The sequence below is a fragment of the Vulpes lagopus genome, chromosome 4, assembly GCF_018345385.1.
Source record: "Vulpes lagopus strain Blue_001 chromosome 4, ASM1834538v1, whole genome shotgun sequence".
Taxonomy (NCBI): Eukaryota; Metazoa; Chordata; class Mammalia; order Carnivora; family Canidae; genus Vulpes; species Vulpes lagopus.
The window spans coordinates 64,190,983-64,211,459 of NC_054827.1; the positions used below are offsets into that span (position 1 = coordinate 64,190,983).

The 20,477-nt window shown below is 49.2% G+C and overlaps 1 protein-coding gene across 2 annotated transcripts in view; it reads left to right on the forward strand.

The window, feature by feature from the left end:
• Positions 1-20,477, forward strand: part of EFNA5 (ephrin A5) — a 273,649-nt gene that overhangs the window by 183,086 nt on the left and 70,086 nt on the right. The window lies entirely within an intron of this gene.

The window sequence follows — 20,477 nt, forward strand, 5'->3', positions numbered from 1 at the left end:
TGTGAAGTGTGCGGGATGATGAGCCACCTCCCAGGAGCGGGGTGAGGTTACACCAGTAGCTGTTTGAGAAGACCGGGTGTGTTAATTCACAGAGGCAAATGAATTATTAACGTCTAATACCGTATAATTTACAGGAAGAAAAGAGGATTGTTTGTTCGCTATGCCACCCTGACGCCTCTGTTGGGCAGGGTACGTGTTACACATGCCACAGGTAGTAACTCGAGGATGTGTCCTCCGACAGCTCACTAGTAGTCACGTCCCCGTCAAGTAAACATCGTCGCCCAGAAATCCATTCAGTACTGTGTAGTCGTGGTGCGGAAGCGGGAGGCCGCTTCATTTCACAACCTCGGTCTTACCATCGGGACAGAATTCTTGCAATAGACCTTGCTTTGTATGGAATTTTGTGGAAATTTAATAGCCCAGGAACACTTGTAGCCTGGACAGTTGCCATAATTTGTCCTTCCACTCAGAATGGCTTTAAGTAGTCACACAATGACGTTGTCTTTGATCAGCATGGCTTCTCCTTGTCCCCTCTCACTGCCGGGTCAGCCAGCATCATTCTGGAACAGTTGCTGGTCTGCCCTCTGTCTGAAGATTGGGTGACTCTTGGTTGGAGCATAGTGGCGCCTAAGATCAGTAATATACACTCCAGAACAGATTTAATAAGATTAAAGTGCTGGTCCCTCTGTTAGCCAATGTTGGGTACCAACAGGCCTGGCCCGACAACGGAGCCAGTGGCCTAGAGATAGACTTTCCGTCCTGGGATGCCATCAGCGGGAGAATTGCAGCTGAGGCCCTCCTCGTTGCCAGTGCCAGGTTGGATGGTTGCATGACAACACCTTCCTGTACTGCATTAGTCCTGCTTGTAGGAAATCTCAACGAGGATTTCGGATCGCTTGGGGGAATTCTTACGATTGGAATTGGAATTCAGGCTGTCTGAAGTCCTTGAGAACTCTTCTTTTGGCTGTTCATCTCTGCTGATGAGTATTCCTTAAAATAGAAGACAATCTGTAAAATATTATTGATTACATGGCAAGTTCTGAGGAGTGACAAAGACGGAGGTTCCTTTGCAGGGATGCAGCCTTTCCCGCCAAAGGTTGGCTGCTGCTGCCCAGCATGGGTCTACGGTCAGGCCTACTGCATAAACTGCGCTGTAAGGGCGATGTAGGGTAGGGATCCTGTTGAAAGGGATGGCTGCTCACTCATCCTAGCAGAATATTTCCATAGATGAAGAATACGGAACCAACAATGCCAGATCTTGTCATTTTTCACAGGAAGGCAGAAATAGGTGCTTGCGTATGAGATGGTTGGATTTCTAAATATTGATTCTGATTGCTCTGAAGAAATACTGTGCGGAAAAAAAATAAAAAAATAAAAAAAATAAAAATAAAAAAATAAAAAAAAATAAAAATAAAAAAAAGAAATACTGTGCGGGCCAAAACTTACACATACAGAGTGGAAATTGGCCCATAGGCCACCAGCTTATAATCTCTCATGGAGGTTTCCAGGGAGGACACGATAGTGGTGTTTTGACTAAGTAGATGTTAAAGTCAAATGAAGATATCATTGTGGTTTTTTAAAGATTTTATTTATTGATTCATGAGAGCCACCGAAGAGAGAGAGAGAGAGAGAGAGAGGCAGAGACACAGGCAGAGGGAGAAGCAGGCTCCATGCAGGGAGCTCGATGTGGGACTCGATCCCAGGACCCTGGGGTCACGCCCTGAGCCAAAGACAGACGCTCAACCGCTGAGCCACCCGGGGGTCCCAGATATCATTATTAATAAGTTAGAACATCTAAATCGAAACACATTCTTGAGTTGGGCGAGTGTGTGTCATGACGTGACGTTCATCCCACACCACATCATAGATGCTCACGCTAACTGTGTTTTCAGATTTATGGAGCTTCGAGAATTGGGTGGGCCATAGCTACAGTTCCTTTGGGCGTAGTTCCTTCAGTCTCTCTCCTGCTGTGCGGAGTGAACAGTAACACAGGGCAGCGTCCTCATGTAACCTCCAGAAAACAGCCTGTTTGTCTTAGGTGAGGACCCCCGGCTCTTCTCAGTGTATGTGCGCAGCAGGGAACCCGTGGAATCCATGAGAAGCTGGCGGCTACCATGTTGGTGAATTTGAGAACGGTGTCAACAAAGAGGATGACTTCACAGAAATACTTTAAACACTCAAATTCTGCTAAGTTCAGCGGGGCCAGACTGCTTAAACCAACAGGCCTGGGATGCAGCATTTGGGAACGAAGCGGCTTCCTGAAGCCAGCATTTGAGATACCCCAAGTGTCCGCTCTGGAGGCAGAGGTTCAAGGCGTCAGCTGCACAAAGGCTACAGCTTCAGACGCAGCATCCCTGAGCCAGATCTCCCTCAGTAACAACATCTTGGAAGGGAGCAGCGGTGTTGGCAGAAAAACCAGTGGTCGGGGTCCTTGGAAGGAATGTGAGCCACCCTGCGAGGTGACGCATAGGTGGATAGAGAGTTCAAGCAGGTGCTGGGGGTAGGGAGCAGGGGGCTCCATTCACAGTGTTGAGATGCCGGCAGGGGCTAAGAATATCAAAGGTTTATTCAAATATGCTTCAGCCCTTTCATCAGCTCGACATTTGCACCCCTTGGTCCTACCAGCTTTCTTTCAGCAGCGAGTCCGCTCAGATGACCGGCGAGGGGCTCCGGCTCACGTTACCGATCGCTATCTGCTTGTCATTCTAGCCCTCTTACCTCCCGCGTGAGTTGTACTTTTTTGGTGCAAATAAGCTGCCAGGGCCAGCCTGGCTTGATCTCTGCGCCGCAGATGTCTCTAATTAACTTGATTGAGACAGGTCCGTGGGATCCCCTTACACAGGCTGACAAATCCCCCGTCCTGGGAGGCACTGTCCCTTCTCCACCTGATGCCTGCTGCTTGCTGATGTCCTTTGGGTCCAGTTTATGATGGGTTAAAGTCTTTAAGTGCCCGTGCTTTTAGTGAGAAAGCTGTGCCATGCGGATGGTGGCTAATGAAGAACCAGGAACGTAAAAACCGTCTCATGCTCTCCTTTAGGTTCCGAGAAAAAAAAAAAAAATCTTGAGGGATCTTTTAACTTCTAGTGTTCTAACACTCAAAATATTACATTCTTTATAATTACTAATGCTGGGAATGTTACTATTTGTAGTAAGTAAGAGGAGCATGGTCTTAACTCATTGCAGACGTAGGCGCGTCGGTGATCACTGGGAGATAGTGATGAAACATGTACAACAACAAGGATTTGGAAGTACCGGGGTGACCCGTTCTGAGATCAGCGAGGTGTCCAATTACCGTAGGTGAAACTAGCCCTGAGCACTGTGAAGATGGGATTTGGTGTTTATTTCTCTCAACATCTATGTTTAGTCTTGTTTTTCTGGAGTCCTAAATTATTATATTACATTTTATATTTTGTAGCATACGGTTTTGTGCATGTGTGTCTGTGTTTCCTGTGAATGGCGATAGCTTTTTCTACAGTTGCAGGAACTTGTGTTTGCCAGCCTAGATTTAGGGCTGTTTAGTTGGACTTGCTCAAGGGTATCCTATAGCAGTTATTTCTAAAATGTCCTGACAAAGAGGTCCCTTGCTAAATGTTGAAAGAAACAATAGAGCGACCTTCTATATATAAAAACTACATGTAATATTAATGACTTCATTATTCCCTATGGACATAATGAGAACCCCATGAAGGAAAATACTGAATTCTTTGGTTTTTTAAATTCTGGTTTCATTGGCCACCATGGCCATCGAAACCAATCACCAGAGCATCCTTTCAGTCCCTCTCCGTGGAAGGCTTGCCGACCTGAGTCCATGACAACTCATGGTTTGGTACCACTAAGCAACGTGGCCTTGCTTCTTCACCTGTGATTTGCAAGTGGACTGGTAGCAGAAGTGGTTCATGATTCATTATCTGGATTGAATTGTTCAGTTTCGAGGACCGCAGTCTCTATCCTCAGTGACCAGCAGGAGCTTGTAGACTGCGGAGCCTAAAGTGAAGCATAAAGAGAAGATGAAGACCTGATGGTTATTGATGCCAAGGAATGGGGACATGCAGTTGGGACCATGCGCCGGATTTAGAAAAAATAATCTGTGTAAATACATGTCTTACGTGTAATAATGTTCTCAGTCCCGTTGGCTCTCAGAAGGGGAAGGGTTCATTGTGGACTCGGAAGGTGGTGAAAGCTTTATAGAGGAGCTTAGCCACGGGGGCGGGGGGGGGGGTGGAGGTTGGAAGCCCAGGGGGACATAAAGGCATTGGAGGCCACGAAAGAGAATAACAGAGGCCTGAAGGTGGGAGTTGAGAGGTCAGGCAAGACTGCCAGGTTGACAGAGGGGTCCTGGAGTCGACATCGGAAAGGTGCGCAAACACGGAGCGTGTGAAGGGCCGAGCATGAGTTGACCTGCTTTTACAGACGAGGGAGCTGGTGGAGGTTCCTCCCCTGGGCAGGCCTGATGAACTGGGAGACGAGAACAAGGAAGGAAAAGGGTCTGGGAGGTGAGAACACTGTCCACACACGTGACAGTAGGGCCTGTGTGAACCTTCGCATGGACTCTCCATGGCTCTGAGCAGTGCAGGGAGGGAAGAAGGGAATCTTCAGCATCCATTAACGGGTGAGCTTCATCCATCCATCAGTCAACCTCTTGCCCTTGATTCCGTTTTATCTTTCTTCTTGTGGACAAGCCCGTCCAAAAGTAGGGAATAGAGAAGTGAAATTAAAAAAAAGAATACATTTTATCCAAGACTGTTAACGTTAATCTTTGATTGAATGGAAGGGGAGAAGGATCTATGATTGTTGAAGGAAGGACTGCTAACCTCCAAGTTTGTTACGGAAGTGAGGGGCACATCTTACGCATCGTTAGGAGAAAACATTAGCAATTGTCTATGGCATCCGCGCCTCCATCCGTTTAGCCCTCCAGTTTTAATCAAATAAGACTGAGACAGGCACTGATGGCTTATCTGCCCGTATCCCACTCTCTGGTCAGGTCTCCTTGCTGACATGCAGGTAGTCATCGGAGGTGAGTCACTCCCTGGGATACGCTTCCTCGCCCTCCGAAGCCATACAGCGATGATTGGGTGTCCTTGGCTCTGAATCCAGCTGGGAGGCTTTAAACGACGTCTCTGGCTGTCACGCGAGCCTTGTTCGGGACCGTGTGGCAGCCCCAGGAGCAGCGAGTTAGTGGTCCCAGTACCCCCGCCCCAGCCGTTTTTCAGGAACAGAAGCAGACGAGAGAGACAGCTTGCGTTGGCACCGATGGGGTTACCCTGACGGGGAAGGAGAGGTTCCTCCAGCTGTAGGTGCGCCTCTGAGTTTCAGCCCCTCCTAATGAATTTTTAGACTGAGAATCTCATTCTCCTAGAACCATCACTTGAGAATCAGAGTAATTATTTCCTATTGCCCTTTGTGGAATACAGTTATAATTGCATTACTGTTAACGGTGTTCGCATTAACACTTAATTGTTAATGTCCTCCTAATTTGGAGGAAATCATCACCTCTTCATATTTCATTGCCAGAAAGAGTTGTTAAACTCAGGATAATTTGAAGCCTCTACACGGAGAAACGGGAGAGAAGATGCTAGAAGAACTCGGAGGCGGAATTTGTGGGATGACTTCTCCTTCTAGCGTCGGTGCTTGTTTACTTTTAAGGTACTAGACGCCTGCCTCTTTTAGGGGTTCAGCCTCGATGCTGAGTTGATCCCCAGAAGGTGACCAGGATTACCGTGTGGATCGGAGACGGCTCCGGGGTTCGCGGGAAGAAAAGGGCAGTAACTTGGTCCCCTGGCCGACATCCTGTTTGAGTGTTGAAAGGCACATTAACAAGAAAAGAAAGCGGCCACTGTGACAAGGTCAGCCAGGCGGCGGTGGGCCGCGGGCCCTGACTTCCAGATGATGGTTAACATCTTCCTTCACAATCCAGTGAACTGCCCGTTGTCCCCAGCCACGCGGTTGCCTGGCTTAGCTCCGCAGCAGGAAGCTGAAATAGTTTGAGAAGTCTTTATTCAGGCTCGAAGGGCAGGGAAGAAAAAAAAAAAAAGAAAAGAAAAAAAAAAACAACCCAGAGAGAGAGAGAGAGATGAAACACCAGAATTATGTCAATCTTCAAATCTGTCCAGGGAAATCTTGTCCGGGGCGTTGGGTGGGGTGTTCTCATTTGAACCCAGGATGGGCACCTCTGGGGTGCTGGTTGGGAAAGAACATTCGGGCCCGGGAGGAGGACCCACAGGCAGGCCGCGTGGGTGCTGGAGCTGCAGAGTCGCGCAGGGCCCGGTGCTCGGTGTCCTGTCACCCACCACGCAGCTCTTAATGACCTCCCAACAAAGCGTCCCCCGCTCCGTGTGGCACTGGGCCCCACGGATTGTGTCGTTGGCCCTTCTAAGCGTCGTTTGGATTCCGCCAGGCGTCCTGGAACCCTGATTCTCTCCAACCACCCACGGGTAATTGAATTTTGTCCTCTTATCAACACGCAAACTGGCCTGACAACATTGCAGGCTTGTTCCTTAAAAAAAAAAAAAAAAAAAAAAAAAAAGTCATTTAGTCAAGTAGCTGTATTTCCTTGTGCTTACATGATGCCAGAGAGCCCATGTGACCTACTTTTTTTGTTTTTTGGCTTTTCAACTCCGTGTGACTGGATCCGACGTAGGCTACGAATTTATGTTGAAACGTGGAGGATTCATTGGGAGTCTGGGTTCGTGAGCGTTGATGTAGATTTCCAACCAAAAGAACAGTTGAAGCTCGCGGAGTAGCAAACCCGGTCTGGTTTGAACACACACCTTGGGGCGCATTCCTTGATTTCTGCAGGTGTGATCGTTGAGATCTAGACGCTGGTACAGATTCCTCCCGGCAGGGCCTGGTTTCTTATCAGGTGATGCGCTGACAAGTGAGGAACGACTCCATTCATTTCATTTTGCTCCGTGACTCATTCGCTTTATTTCTCATAAACGCCCTTCCCTCCCACATACAATCTAGAAAGTTCTGTCATTAAAAGCAATCTTGTTTTTTCCTGCCTCCGGGAGACCGTTTTCCGCGAAATATGTGCATCTTGACAACGTAAGCCTTGCCCGTTTAAAGCGTTAAGTATAATTTCTCTTTTATGGGGTGATAAACTTTCTTTCTGACAACACAGAGGACAGTCGCGATGTCTCCTCTTTTAGAAAATTGTGGTTTCTCATTTCTTTACACGTCTTGAAGCACGTTTTATAGAACTCTGCTTGGAAGAAAGGAAGTTATACGGCTCCGCGTATTGTGTGTTCTACAAGGATGTCAGTGGTGTGGCGTGTGAAGGGGAACACGAAGAGGTCACGGAAGGAACAGAATGCGGCCGTTGCGTTTCAAAATTTGGATTTAAATGTTTCATTCCTAGGACTATAGTGTGATTATGAGTTTCCTGTAAAAGACCTAGAGCCTGGGATGCCTGCGGGGCTCAGTGGTTGAGCGTCTGCCTTTGGCTCAGGGCGTGACCCTGGGGTCCCGGGATCGAGTCCCCCCGTCGGGCTCCCCGCATGGAGCCTGCTTCTCCCTTGGCCTGTGTTGCCCATGAATAAATGGATAAGATATTTAAATAATAAATAAATAAGTAAATAATTTTTTTAAGAGAGCTAGAGCCTGATTTTGATGTCGGGATGTATGTAGGCAGACACCTGTTCATTCATTTGCAGATTATTTTTGGTCTGCCATACAAAGAAGAGGATTTCGGACAGTGGGGCACGCGTCCCGCTCCTGCCTCCACCTGAGAAAGCCCACGCGATGGGGTTTCCGTGCCCGGCCTCTGGTCCCGCTGCCACTAGTGCTCAGCGCTGGCTTCTCCTTGTCGTTCTCACTCTGGGGTTTTACTTCTGGGGTCAGTAAAGCCAAAAAGACAAAGCTGCCTCATGAGCAGGCTGTGAGACAGGGGTTTCTCCGACTGCGGTCATCCGTGTGCCGCCTTTAGAATTTTTGTGCCGTGCATGTGTCGCCAAGGATTTCCCTACAATCTATTTTTATTTTTATTTTATTTTTAAAGATTTTATTTAGTTCTTCATGACAGACACACAGAGAGAGAGAGAGAGAGAGGCAGAGACATAGGCAGAGAGAGAAGCAGGCTCCATGCAGGGAGCCCAATGCGAGACTCAATCCCAGGACTCCGGGGTCACGACCTGGGCCAAGGGCAGGTGCCAAACCGCCGAGCCCCCTGGGCTTCCCCTAAAATCAATTTTTAAACAGACCCTAATGTTTCTTACCTGCCGGTCTACTCTGGGAACTCTATATCCTCCTAAACGTCCCTTTGTCACGGGTGGTAGCAGCCGCCAGGAGCAAGCCGACAAAGCTCCACCCCTGAAGATTAGCCAGTGGTGGGGAGTTGTTAAAGATCTGCTAGCTCCACTCTGAGGTTCTTCTCCTTGACTACTTGCAGGGGTTCATACGGGAGTAATTTTCTTACTATATGACTCATCCCCCGTGAACGCTGGGTCTACGCATCACCTGTAGGTCCCACAGCACCGCGGGAGGTCTGGATCATTCACTCTGAAAATACTGCCTCGAGTGATCGGACTGGATGGACGCGGAGAGGGCCCTCGCGTGTCCTGTTGTCTCCCATCCCACCATTACAATACATTTCGATTTTGTTCAGTAATTACCTATTTAAATGTAAATTGCTCTGTAACCTCTTAGTAGTCTCCTAAAGATTGGTTTTCCTTATTAAGACTAAGGCGCCACCAAAGGGGAGGACGCAGGCTTGAAACCCGGACTGCGCGAGAAGCAAAGACAGACTTGAGACAAGCACGTACTGTCGGCTGTAGTTTCATCTCGGGGCTCCCTCCCAGCCCGGGAAGGGCCCACTTGTTTCCCCCTACTCGGGTGTCACACTATGGGGCTCAAGCGCCAGCGCCTCCTCGCCTTGCCCAGGCATCTACCCCTAATCGCCGCTCTGTGCACCTTGCTTAAAGGAGGCAGCCCACGGCTTTGCAAGGCAGCTGGTGGGGAGCCTGCCTCTCCTCCCGCAGGAGACCCCCACAGGGAGTGGTGCCCCAACAGGAGCCCTGACTACACCGCCGCAACCCACACGTTGGGGAGACGAGCGTCACGCGGCGAGGTTTTCTGAGTTGGTTTTGCAAGAACGGTCCTGATGCGACCCAGCTGGGAAGGGTGGCATTCCGTGGAGCCCACGTGGGCCCGGTGACATCGGTGTGACTCCCCGGAGCCGGTGGCCACCGAGGCCTGCCGAGCGGTGCTCCCGGGTCGGGGCCCTGTCCCTCGCAGCCCAGGTGGCTGGCCGGGATCCATGGGCCAGAGGACGAAGGTTGTCTCTGCAAAGTACATCAGGGGCTCCGCATGAATGCCCGCCCCTCGGACACCGACTGGGGCTTAGCTTACCCCGATGTACGAGCCATTCCTGGTCTCTGGGCCCACGGCGGGATTTTGGCGTCGGAGTAGAAGGTGGGGAGGGCAAGAACGAACAGGGACACCGCATGTCCGTGCACCTGGGGTCAGCCCCGGCCCCCCAGCAGCTGGTGGCTTGGGGCAGGTGGGCCTCTGGGGCTCTGCACACTCTCAGGGAAGTGGCAGGGGCAGGGCGCGAAGCAGTGTGATGCCAGCGCTTGTGCCACTGCTCCTTATTTCCTCCTGAGGCCCTTGGGCTCTGCTGGGCCTAGATCATGTGTCCGCCTTTGGGAGCCGCGCCCCCCTTTCCCCAGTGGACTGATGGGCGCCTCGACAACACGTTCCCAACCAGGGCACGTTGCTCCCAATGGGTCGGCCAGACCCAGAAAGAGGGGAGTCGTTGTTCATCGCATTTTTGGATGCCGCTATGATGGATTTTCTTGGGAATACACCCTCTGGTAGTTATTTAGCCACCCACATATTTGATTTTCCTGTGTGTCGGGCTTGAGTTGTCCCAAGCTAACTACCGTGATGGTGCGAACACCACCCTGGCTTCACCACAATACGGGCTCGCACTTTATGAGGCAAAGCCACGTTTACGTGGGGTCTTTGGAGTAAAATGGAACCTGGCCATTTTTATTACTTTATTTTATTTTATTTTATTTTATTTTATTTTATTTTATTTTATTTTATTTTATTTTATTTTATTTATTCACAAGAGACACAGGCAGAGGGAGAAGCGGGCTTTCTGCAGGGAGCCTGATGCAGGACTCGATCTCAGAACCCCAGGGTCACGGCCTGAGCCAAAGGCAGATGCTCAACCACTGAGCCACCCAGGCGTCCCTTACCTGGCCATTTTCTTTCTTTCTTTCTTTCTTTTCTTTCTTTTCTTTCTTTTCTTTCTTTTCTTTCTTTTCTTTCTTTTTCTTTCTTTTTTTTCCTTCATTCCTTCTTTCTTTTCTTTATTTCCTTTTCTTCTTTTCTTTTCTTTTCTTTCTTTTCTTTTCTTTTTCTTTTTCTTTTTCTTTTCTTGAGAAAGAGAGCTGCGGTGGTGGGAGGGGCAGAGAGAGATTCTCAGGTAGGCTCCCTGCCCAGCACAGAGCCTGATGCAGGGCTCAATCCTCACGACCTGAGCCAAAATCAAGAGTTGGATGCTCAGCCGACCAAGCCGCCCGGGCGCCCCTGGCCATGTTAATTTATCTAGTATTCTACATAAGTTGTGACGGAGCAAGATCTAAGAAACAGAAGGAAATGACATTGAGCTGTGATTTTCAGTCAAACATCGACCATTATCTTTAGAGGCTTAAATGTTGATGCTTGCTCCTTCTAGAGAAGCAAGAAGAGATGGGCTTTGGAGGGACTTGGAAGGAAGTGAAAGTGAAGTCTGGTGCGTTTTAAGTCATAATTTAGGTCACATTTGAGAAAGAAAAGAAAAAAATCTTTGCTATCGCTGTTGGTAACCATTGGCCTCAGGAAAAGCAGTGGTTCAGAAACTTGCCTTGCATTGCTTTTCTTTAAAAAAAAAAAAATCTCACACAGAATGGAAACTTTGGGTCACAGGTGTAAACCCTTAGGCCCTGCTTCCTCAGTGAGCTCAGTGCTGGTCTCAAGGACAAAAAAAAAAAAAAAAAAAGTTTTGCATTAGAAACAGATTCACCTCTCCGGGCAGAGGGACGGCTGTGAGCACAGTTTCTGTCAGGAGCTGGAGTCAGGAGGCAGAGTTGCAAACAGCAGCTACGGACTTGAGGTGTTTATTTTCTCCTCGTCTCCTTCCTAGCATGATGAATTTTGCTCTTGGATTTGGTTTTGCTTCAGAGTTCTTTCTGTGTGATAAGTGAGGGGTAGCTACTTGGGGACCGGTAGTTAATTGGAGCCTATGGGCAACTCCCCTCTTGCCTGGGATTCCATTTGTAACATCCTGCTCTGTGGGTTTAACTAAACTGTCAGGATGGCAGAGGGCTGAGTTATTCGAGTTCACTGTAGAAAGCTCAGGCAGGAAATGAAGCTGTTCAGCACCCCAGAGAAAGGCGCTGCAGCGGGCCAGGAAAGCGTCTGGGCCCAGAATCCTCTGTGATGCTCTGTTTCTCTGGAAAATTCTGTGCAGAATGACTGAGGGTAGATTTTGAAGCAGCACCCGCAGCTTTGCTAGGGCACAGCCTTGCTCTCATATGTGCCCTGGGGTAGGGGCAGCGCGTGTGCCGTCTCATCCTCATCAGAGGCCCTCCCAGAGCCCGAGTGGTAACAGCGGTGATGAAGAGTGCAGGACCCAGGGGAGACACAGCCCTGAAGGACGAAGGTGGGAACTGACACTCCTCTCAGCTTTTGACGTCAGCGTGATTTGCTGGCCCTGGGGCTGACCCCGGGTCCTTTCTCCAAGGTGAGGAGGTCAGGGCAGGTGCCGCTCGCTCCCTGCCTCCAGGTTCAGCCTTGATAGAGCTGCTCTTGTCCCCTCTCTGTACACAGAGCTTCTGGTTCTGGTTATTGCAACTTCCTAAAAGCTCTCCTGAGCTCTAAAATGATTTGCGTAATGCTTTCAGCCCCCTTCCCTTTGCCACTCCCCTGCGGAATTAACCTCGGTCAAGTGTGAGGTTGTCGACAGCACGTGTGACACGCTTGCAGGTGCTTCAGGACAGGAAGCCAGGTGTGGCTTCACGCCTTTGAAGTCCACGTGTTGGCAGACCCAGCTCATCCTCACAGGAAGCACAGTGCTGTAGATGTTAGGGAACGAGAACGTATGGAAAGCTCCAGAAAGGCCCAATCTCAGTGAATTGTAGGTCGATTAGATGAGGATTCTCGTCGCAAGAGCATCCCCAAATTAATTCAAGCAATGCTTTTAATTTCTCTGCACTCTTGAGTTTATCACTCCGCTGATTACTAAGACTCTTCTAAGCCCTCTCCCAGGTTTTAATTTTTATTTGTTCTCTAAAATGTTCAGGTCGGTTGTTTTGTTTTGTTTTGTTTTTCCTGAGTGTCAGCATTGCTCTCGCTGAACCCCGGTGCTTAATTATATATATGTACACACACTCACACATATATGGCCTGTGTGTCACGGATGTTTGTCGGGAAGGTCTTGGAAGTGATCCTGAAAATAGCTGGGCATGGTAACTTGGCTTTTTAATTCTAATAGGATTTATCTAATTAACAGAGAAATTCATCATCGCTGGAGGAAAGTAGAAATAGACATTTTCAAAGTAAGCTGGTAAGAACAAACTCTGTTCCCAGTACCACCACCCAAGGTGTTGATTGTGTCACAGCTACAATGTGTATGTATGGATGCGTTAACGTAACCCAGGTTATTTTACATCTTGTAACCTGCTTTTTTTATTTAGTGATGTGATGGTTATTTATTTACAAGAGCAAGGATCTGACCACCGTGAGCTTTCTCAGAGTCTTCTGAGAAGGGTGCTGGTTATATTTTGGAGCAAAGTCAAAGGCATGCCACCCGAGAATGAAAGAATGTGGGGCGGCCGCCTACTCCCCCGTGTCCTTTCAGCACCCTCTCCTCATAGATAAGGAAGGGGAGCCCTGGACAGTGTGACAAACACAAGGTCACGCTGGGGGCCGGCGACAGACCAGGGACTGCAGTCCAAGCCTCTGGCTCCTCCACAAGCTGTATTTTCTCTCCAGTACAGATCTTTGCACAGGTTTCTTTTTTTTTTTTTTCTTCTTTACTTTCTGCACATTAACAAACTTCAAGTTCATGAGCCTTTTGAATCTTAGCACGAGGGAGGTGTGACCCATGCACACAGTGGCTCTGGGAGGAGAGGGAGGAGGGACACAGACTTGGTTGCTTACTGGCCAGGTAGCCGTGCTTCTCAGCGATACGAAGCCTCCCTCTGGATAATTCTGTCCCTCACAGCAGGTCACAGCGTCACGCTTTGACTGATGGGTCGGGGTAGTGTTCCCACTGAATTAGTGACTTAAAATCTGGGCCTCAAGAGCACGCAAGCTGTGCGTGAAGCTCTGGGCCTGGCTCATGGTGTGGCCTGGGGTGTCCTGCGCTGTGGGTGTACATTGTGGGGCCGACTTGCCATCTGAAGCGGTGAGACCACCTCCTCAGTGGAGTATCCGTCCCGACTGTTCCCTTGATTTCTGGACATCAAATAAGGATCTTAATCCAGAAACTGTCCGTATTAAACAGAAGATGCTCCTCTTCTTCTTCTCTTCCCCCTGATCCACCCCCCCAACTCTCCACTTTCCTTCTCTTTTTCCCTCTCTGGGTTTTTCTTCCTGCAAGCCCCCTCCCACCCTCTAGTCTCTCCTGAGTTCTCTCACTCTTCACCCTTTGCTGTGAGAATGGGAGCCACGTGTGTCTTAGGACCACGGTGCCTCTGTTTGTGTGGAGGGGGTGTGTGTCCTGGCATGGTCAGGATCTCTACACAGATCCCAGGGCCCAGCCGCACACTCCGCAGAAGGAACATTCTGAGGAGTTGCAGGAAATAATTGATCAAGAGGTCGCTCTGTGCAGGGCACATTGGAATTTAGTTAATGTGTAGCCTGGAGCAGAAAGTGTCTAACTGCTTTCAAGGCCCTTTGAAAACGTGTACAAGTATTTGGTGAGAACTTCAGAACTCCGTTAAGCTGTCTTTGATTCTAAAGATATCCCTAGGGCCAAGTGAATAAATTACAGATGCTTTTTTTTAAAAACAAAACAAAACAAAACTTTTTTTTTTTTTTACTTAACGCCTATATTAATTTTTTTTACAAACCAACATGACTAAATATGTTAATCAAGTTATTGCTGCATTTGCTTAATTTCTCCCACTTTTTTTCTTTCTTTTTTTAAATCATGCTGCCTTTGAAGAGGTGGTAACAGGATCCTTTGTTATCCTGGTACAAAATGAAGCCCTGGACTGTTAGGTGTTGCAGGTCCGTTCGGTTGAGCGCTGCTTCCCTCCCCCATAGGCTCTTACCTAGATTATAACTTGGAGAAAGGGTCTTTTTCTCTGTATTTAATATCTGGCACATAGGACCTCTCTTTAGGGGTATATCGACTGGCTTCACAAAGATGCTATTTGGGATTTGAACTCGGTGACTTACTAAGTGGTACCTTTGTACCCTTACAGAGTTCTCCTGAATAGCTTGTTCCGTGCTCGTGGGCAAGTTCAATCTCTTCCTCTGTGCACTTGGTCCCTGCTTCATGGGACGATTGCATAGAGCCGCATGGTGTGATTATGGGTGTTTTAGCCCACGCTTTCACTTTCAGGCTCTTGCTCTTTTCCAGAAACCTGCACCTTCCTTGTTCTATCTTTGTTTTATTTTTTAAACTTCAACATCTCCTGGAACCTGGGAATTGGAAAAACAAACAAACCTTGGAAGAGCCACAGAGTCTGGTTCCTGCCTCTTTTCATTTCACTGAAATGACACGGTGGTGGGAATTTGGAAATTTCCCTACTGCGAAAGCATGGGGAGGGGGGGTCCCCGGGCAGGTTTTCAGGGACACTGGACTTGTGCCTGAGGTGCGCACTGTCCTCTTTGGGTTTGACACCTACTCCCACCATATTTGCACGACAGACGTGGAGGGGAGCGGAGCGTCCTTTTGTTTTCTCACCGAGTCTCCCAGGCTGTTTCCAAAGGAGAGGTTAAGGGGAGGCCCGTCTGCTCTCTCATTCTGATGCCTTAGCTCTATTCTCCTGACAGTCCTGGACACTCTTACAGAGCCCAAGGTACGGTTCTCCTTAGGGGATTTGAATCTCATTAGCATCTCTGATGAGCCTTCCAGCTTTGTGGTAATGTTGGTAGCATTTCTCTTCCTCCTCCTCCTCCTCCTCCTCCTCCTCCTCATTTTTGGTCAAGAGAGAGGAGGCAGATCAGTTCTGTGCCGGTCTCAGGTTTCTCTACATTTAATTTTTTAAAATAAATAAATAAATATTTATAAAAAGATATATAAATGTCCTGGCATCGTCAGGATCTCTACACAGATCCCAGGGCCCAGCCACACACTCCGCAGAAGGAACATTCTGAGGAGTTGCAGGAAATAATTGATCAAGAGGTTGCCCTGTGCAGGGCACATTGGAATATACTCATATTTTATATTTATAAAATAAATATATATGTATATTTATATTTATTTTACCAAAAAAAATGTAGTAAGAAACAGTTGATACCGTCTCTTAAGAATGAGACTTTACCCAGCCAAGTTTTCGATAAATCAGTTACCCTGATACGCTTGCTGTGACAGACGGCAAGTGCACCTCATTATTCATACATGTCTGTGTGATGTTAGCGAATCAATTTGTGCTGTATCCATTTTGCACTCATGGATGGTTCACGGTCCCTTATGAGCAGAAATAGTCAGCAGGCAATAATAGAAGACAAGGAGCACAAATGGATGGGGCCCATAATCCTTTGCTCTGTGGGGCTGGGCCCATTGTGAACACTCATTTTTAGTGGGGTGTTGTGGGGTTTTTCCTTTAATTCTGGTGTCCTTGGTTTAAGGATGGCATCAGCGAAACCAGAAAGCAGGTACTTGGCAACGCTCGACAAACCATTCTGCGCTGAGTGTAATGCAGGTCGTTAGAGGCGGGGGTGGCCCAGCTGACGCGGGCCTCCGTGGGCTCCAGGAGCTCCCTGTGGGGCACCGTCGTCTTGCCTAATTCCAAAGCCAGCGTGAAACCACAGAGCTCAGGCTGCGCTCCGAGATGTCACCGTCTCAGTAGCTGAGCAGTCCTGAGGATAAGTGTCGTGGCCGTGGGACAGCAGAAGGAAGAAGGAAGCAGAAGCGCCCGGCGTCCCTTGTGGCCGTGGTGGGGCACCCCCGTCACCCGGGGGCCCCTCCCGTGTGAGGCCAGCACTGTGGCCCCCTGAGGGGGGGACCTCACCCATCTCACTTGGAGCTTGGAACTTTCTTCGCCCTGTGCCATTGCTTGACAGCCCAGCCCTGACCCCTGGCTCCCTACTCCCGCACCCCGTGCCCCTGTGGGAGACAACGTGCGCCACCCAGGGCCATCGGCCCTCTGCACCCCAACAGCTCCAGGGCTTTGTTTCTGCGACGCTGTCCTGGGACTCGCTCCACTCTGAGCTCTGTCACTGGGAACCTTGGTGATCGTCCCCAGGGACTCCACCTCTTGGGGGGCCACCTGCCGCAGCTGTCAAACCTGGCAATCGGATGAGTGACCCCCAAGGCCCTGCCTCTAGTTTCAGACTTTCGTGGTTCCCTGTCTTGTTTTTTTGGTTGTTGTTTTTGTTTTTGTTTTGTTTGCATCATGTGCGTTAAAATGAAATAAAACACAAACCCATGAGTTTTAATGGGTAGTTGAAGTCCTCAAGTGCAACTTGGAGAAGTAAATCTAGAGGAAGAGATGCTTCGTAGGTCAAAGAGCAAAGATCTGTCAGATGAGCCGTTTACCAAAAAAAGTCTACTTTGAGTTCAAGGTGAAAAGCAAGACTCACGCCTAGAGAGCCTTTTATGAGAATCAAACTTCTAAAAACAAACATCTGGAATGTATTTATTCAGGTATCAGTATTACCCTGAAATTTCCGAAGAAAAATTAAAATTATGCCGTCCCCCTGACGGTACGAGGAAGCGTCAGGGTCTGTTGCATGGAGCGCAGAGGCAGAAGAACCAAACCTAAAGACCTTAGTTTTCCACAGAGAGACTTGGTTGCTTTACCAAGTGTTTCCGGTGGGGTTGTGACGCGGAAGGGACGTCAGTGCTTAACTTTCTCTTACGATGGCAGCAAATAATTCGGGATGCTGACCTGCACGGAGGTTTTTCCGGGGCTCTGTTTTCTGCATCACAAAATTGTTGTACAAAAGTATTTCTTGACGACCGTGCTTCATTGCCCGCTTCCCAGAAGGCCTAAGTGGCCCGGGTGGCACGTGCCCCTTGTCGCACCTCTTTCCCCCGCCGTGTTCCCGACTGTCCGGCCTGCCTGGATTGCTTCTGCGAACTCACGCTCGCTCTCGTTCAAGCTTTGACTGGAGGAAGGCTCTTCTTACCTGCAGAGGTACAGTCGGGATCCCATCTTTGATATTTCAAACTAGAGTTGCAAGTCCCCGGGGCCAGGATGAGTTCTGTGGGTGCAGGGCCACCTTGTGTCCTACGTAAGGCCTCATATAGGTAAAATTCAACGAAGGCTTCTGCGTGCCTAACTGAAGGCTTATAGTAGGAGACGATGATGGTGATGATTGTGAGAGTGCAAAGGGGCAAGGGGGGAGTAGACACATCAAGAGTCATATCTTACTCTCTGGGAGCATTAAATTCAGCCCTAAGCTACACTTGGGCAGCCAAGCCCAACAGTAACTTGAATGTGGCCAAAGTATGGTAGAAAGCAATAGGGTTTGGAGGGCGCAACCTGGGATTTGGAGGGAGAGATGGGGGGTTTAAATCCAGGCTCCGCTTTTTCCTAGTGACCTTGGGCGAATTCTAGAACCTCTCTTCATCACATTCCCTGCGCCTGCAAAATGGGAATAGCAGCACCTAGTTTGGAGAGTTGTCCTAAGGAGGAAACGAATTACGGTGTGTGAAGTGAATACAGTTGCTGCTCAAGAGTGAGGTATTCCAGAAGGTCACGATGGTGGGTTTTTTGGGGGTTTGCTTTAGTTTTTGTTTTAAATTAATAGACTTTGCTTCTTAGAGCAGTCAACTGTTGGGGTTTTAAGTGAACTACGGAATCCGTAGCATCAAAAGCCAAGGGAAAGGCCTTTATGTGCCTGTGTGGAGTAGGGCATTAAGGGTTGTAAATGAACTTCCTTTGGGAGAAGATGACTTTAGACCACAACCAGCCAGCAGTAAAAGTCAAAAAGGGCCAAGTCATGGAAGATGAGTTTGTTTCCATGTAGAATTTAGGATTTCCACCTGTTGTCTGCGACCGAATAAAAAGGAGGGGGGCAGTTTCGACATGGATGTGGGTGCCCTGGTGGAGGGACGGGGTGGCCTGGCCTCTGTGCCCCACGGACCCTGGACAGCGGGGACAGCGCAGGGCGGGAGCCGAGGGAGCGAGGGCCTGGCCCCTGGCCCAGGCCCATGCACGGCCTCCACAGCTCCCCGAGCCATGGGAGCGGTTGAGGGGAGCGGATGCTCAGACCCCAAAGTTCTCGTAGAGCCAGGGAGCCGGGGAGCTCGCGTTGGCCCGAGGCCAGCAGGGAGGGATCAAGAGCAGCTGGGGACCGCCCTCCCCATCTAGAGTCTCGCTGAGACAAGAGTGGTGACACCTATCACCGACGCAGACGCAGCTCCCACCCACCGCTGGCGCAGGTGCAGCAGCTTGTGGTTCCAGAACATCACTTCTTAAAGTGGACCATCGTCCCGCTGCGGAGGCGTCGCAGGGCTGCGGAGGTGCCGCTCTGGGTGCTGGCTGGGACGCAGGCCCCGGGTGCACATCTCCCTGGGTGGCCCCCTCGGGGGATGACAGTGCAGGGACAGCTGGCTTCTCCAGGAGCTGCGTGTGCCACCCCGATGTCACCTGAACAGTCCCCACTCGCTCTTCTCCTCCCCTCGGGGCTTTAGCAGGTGTCGTGCCTTGGGACAGGAGCACATGGGAATGGCCTGGAGCGCTGGGATCAAAACACACGCCCCCCCCCCTAGCTGGGGGCTTGGATTAACTCTGGCCTGTCCGCAAGGGCCCCGGAGCTGACCCGCCACCCCCACCCCCGGGGGGGGTGCCTTAGAGACCTGAGGCTGTTTCCGGGGCTCCTGGTTCTTTTTCAGTTGAGGGCTCCAAGCTCAAGTGACAGCTGGCATCCCCTGTTCGTATTACGCGTCCCAAACTCCAGTGGTGGTGAGGCGACCAGCGGCAGAGTGGGTCCGTTGCCCGTGGGTGGCTGGCCTTCCTCCGCAGGAAGGAATCCGAGCCCGAAGCGTGGCTGCGCCCGGTCGGGGCAGCTGTGCATTCAGGTGCTTCTGCACCGGCACCGATGCTAAGGGGACCGCGGTGTTAGCGTGCCAGATGGTTAGGGTGCTTGTGAAAGAGAATAATTCACACCGAGTGAGGTGGAGGGCATCATCCATCACCGGATTGCAACGGTGAGCTTTACCAATAAACAGAGGCATTTGGGGTGTCTTGTATTGCGAGCCTTGTGTTATTGTAGAGAGATGGGATCATGGTAGGTTAAAGAGTGAGGAGCTTTCCATCCTAATCCCATGCAGTATTTTAAATAATTTATTTGATAAAAGCAATGCCCGCTTCTGATCTACATATGTGTATTTTTATATTTATACTTCTATAGTAGGACGGCTCTCCTCCCAGTTAAAGATTCTCAAGGAAAAATGCTGGTCCAGTTTGAACAACACATATTCCTGAGTTCCCATTGTGGTTCGTTAGTAAATCCTCATCCCACAAAGAATTTTAAAAATGTACCAGCTTAAGGAGGTCAGAGGCCAAAGCATGGAGGTGTTTAATGTACTTTTTTTTTTTTTCTGTCTCACTAATAGGCTGTTGACATGGGTCTTTTGTGAATTCCTTGGCCGACTAAATATGTTCATGATCCGAATGAGGGGAGGAGCAGAGACTGCTCACATTTCGGGATATGAGGTTTTTGTTTAATTTCAGTCGATTGTTTGTTGACGGCAAGTGCCCCAGACGAAATGCATCCTCCGAATGAGCTTCGGGGTCTCTGGGCCTGTGTATATAAATCATCCTGCTGCCACAACACCACATCCTACAAACCCTCCTGACACTGACAGGGACCAGATGTGTTAGGCCAGGGTGAAGACATTCGGTTTTGACATCCGCTGACTGACAGGTACATTTGGAGGCACCAGTCGAGGGTTTGAGATTTTGTAGATGAAAATCAGCATTTAATGTTATCACATGCCTTGGAACATTTAACTGAAGATAAAACCACCCCTGACCATGGGATTGAGCTTACAATAACCTAGCTTTAGCTCTTCAGATCTAAATATTTTCTTTCTTGCTCACTCACTCTTGTTTTCTCGCATTGTCTCATTTTTACAGCCACAAGGTGAAGAGAGTTTAAAAAGTAAAAATGACGTTTACCAAACAGGTGTAAAATATTTTTTCCTGGAATGCTTTCTGCCCTGTTCTATCCCTGCCCATCTCTAAAGATGCTAAACGTGGTAAATGTGTGAGCAAATAAAGATGCACATACTACTTATTCTAACAAAATGACCTTACATTGATTATGGATACTGTTATGGAAAGTGCTAGTATTTGCATATCACA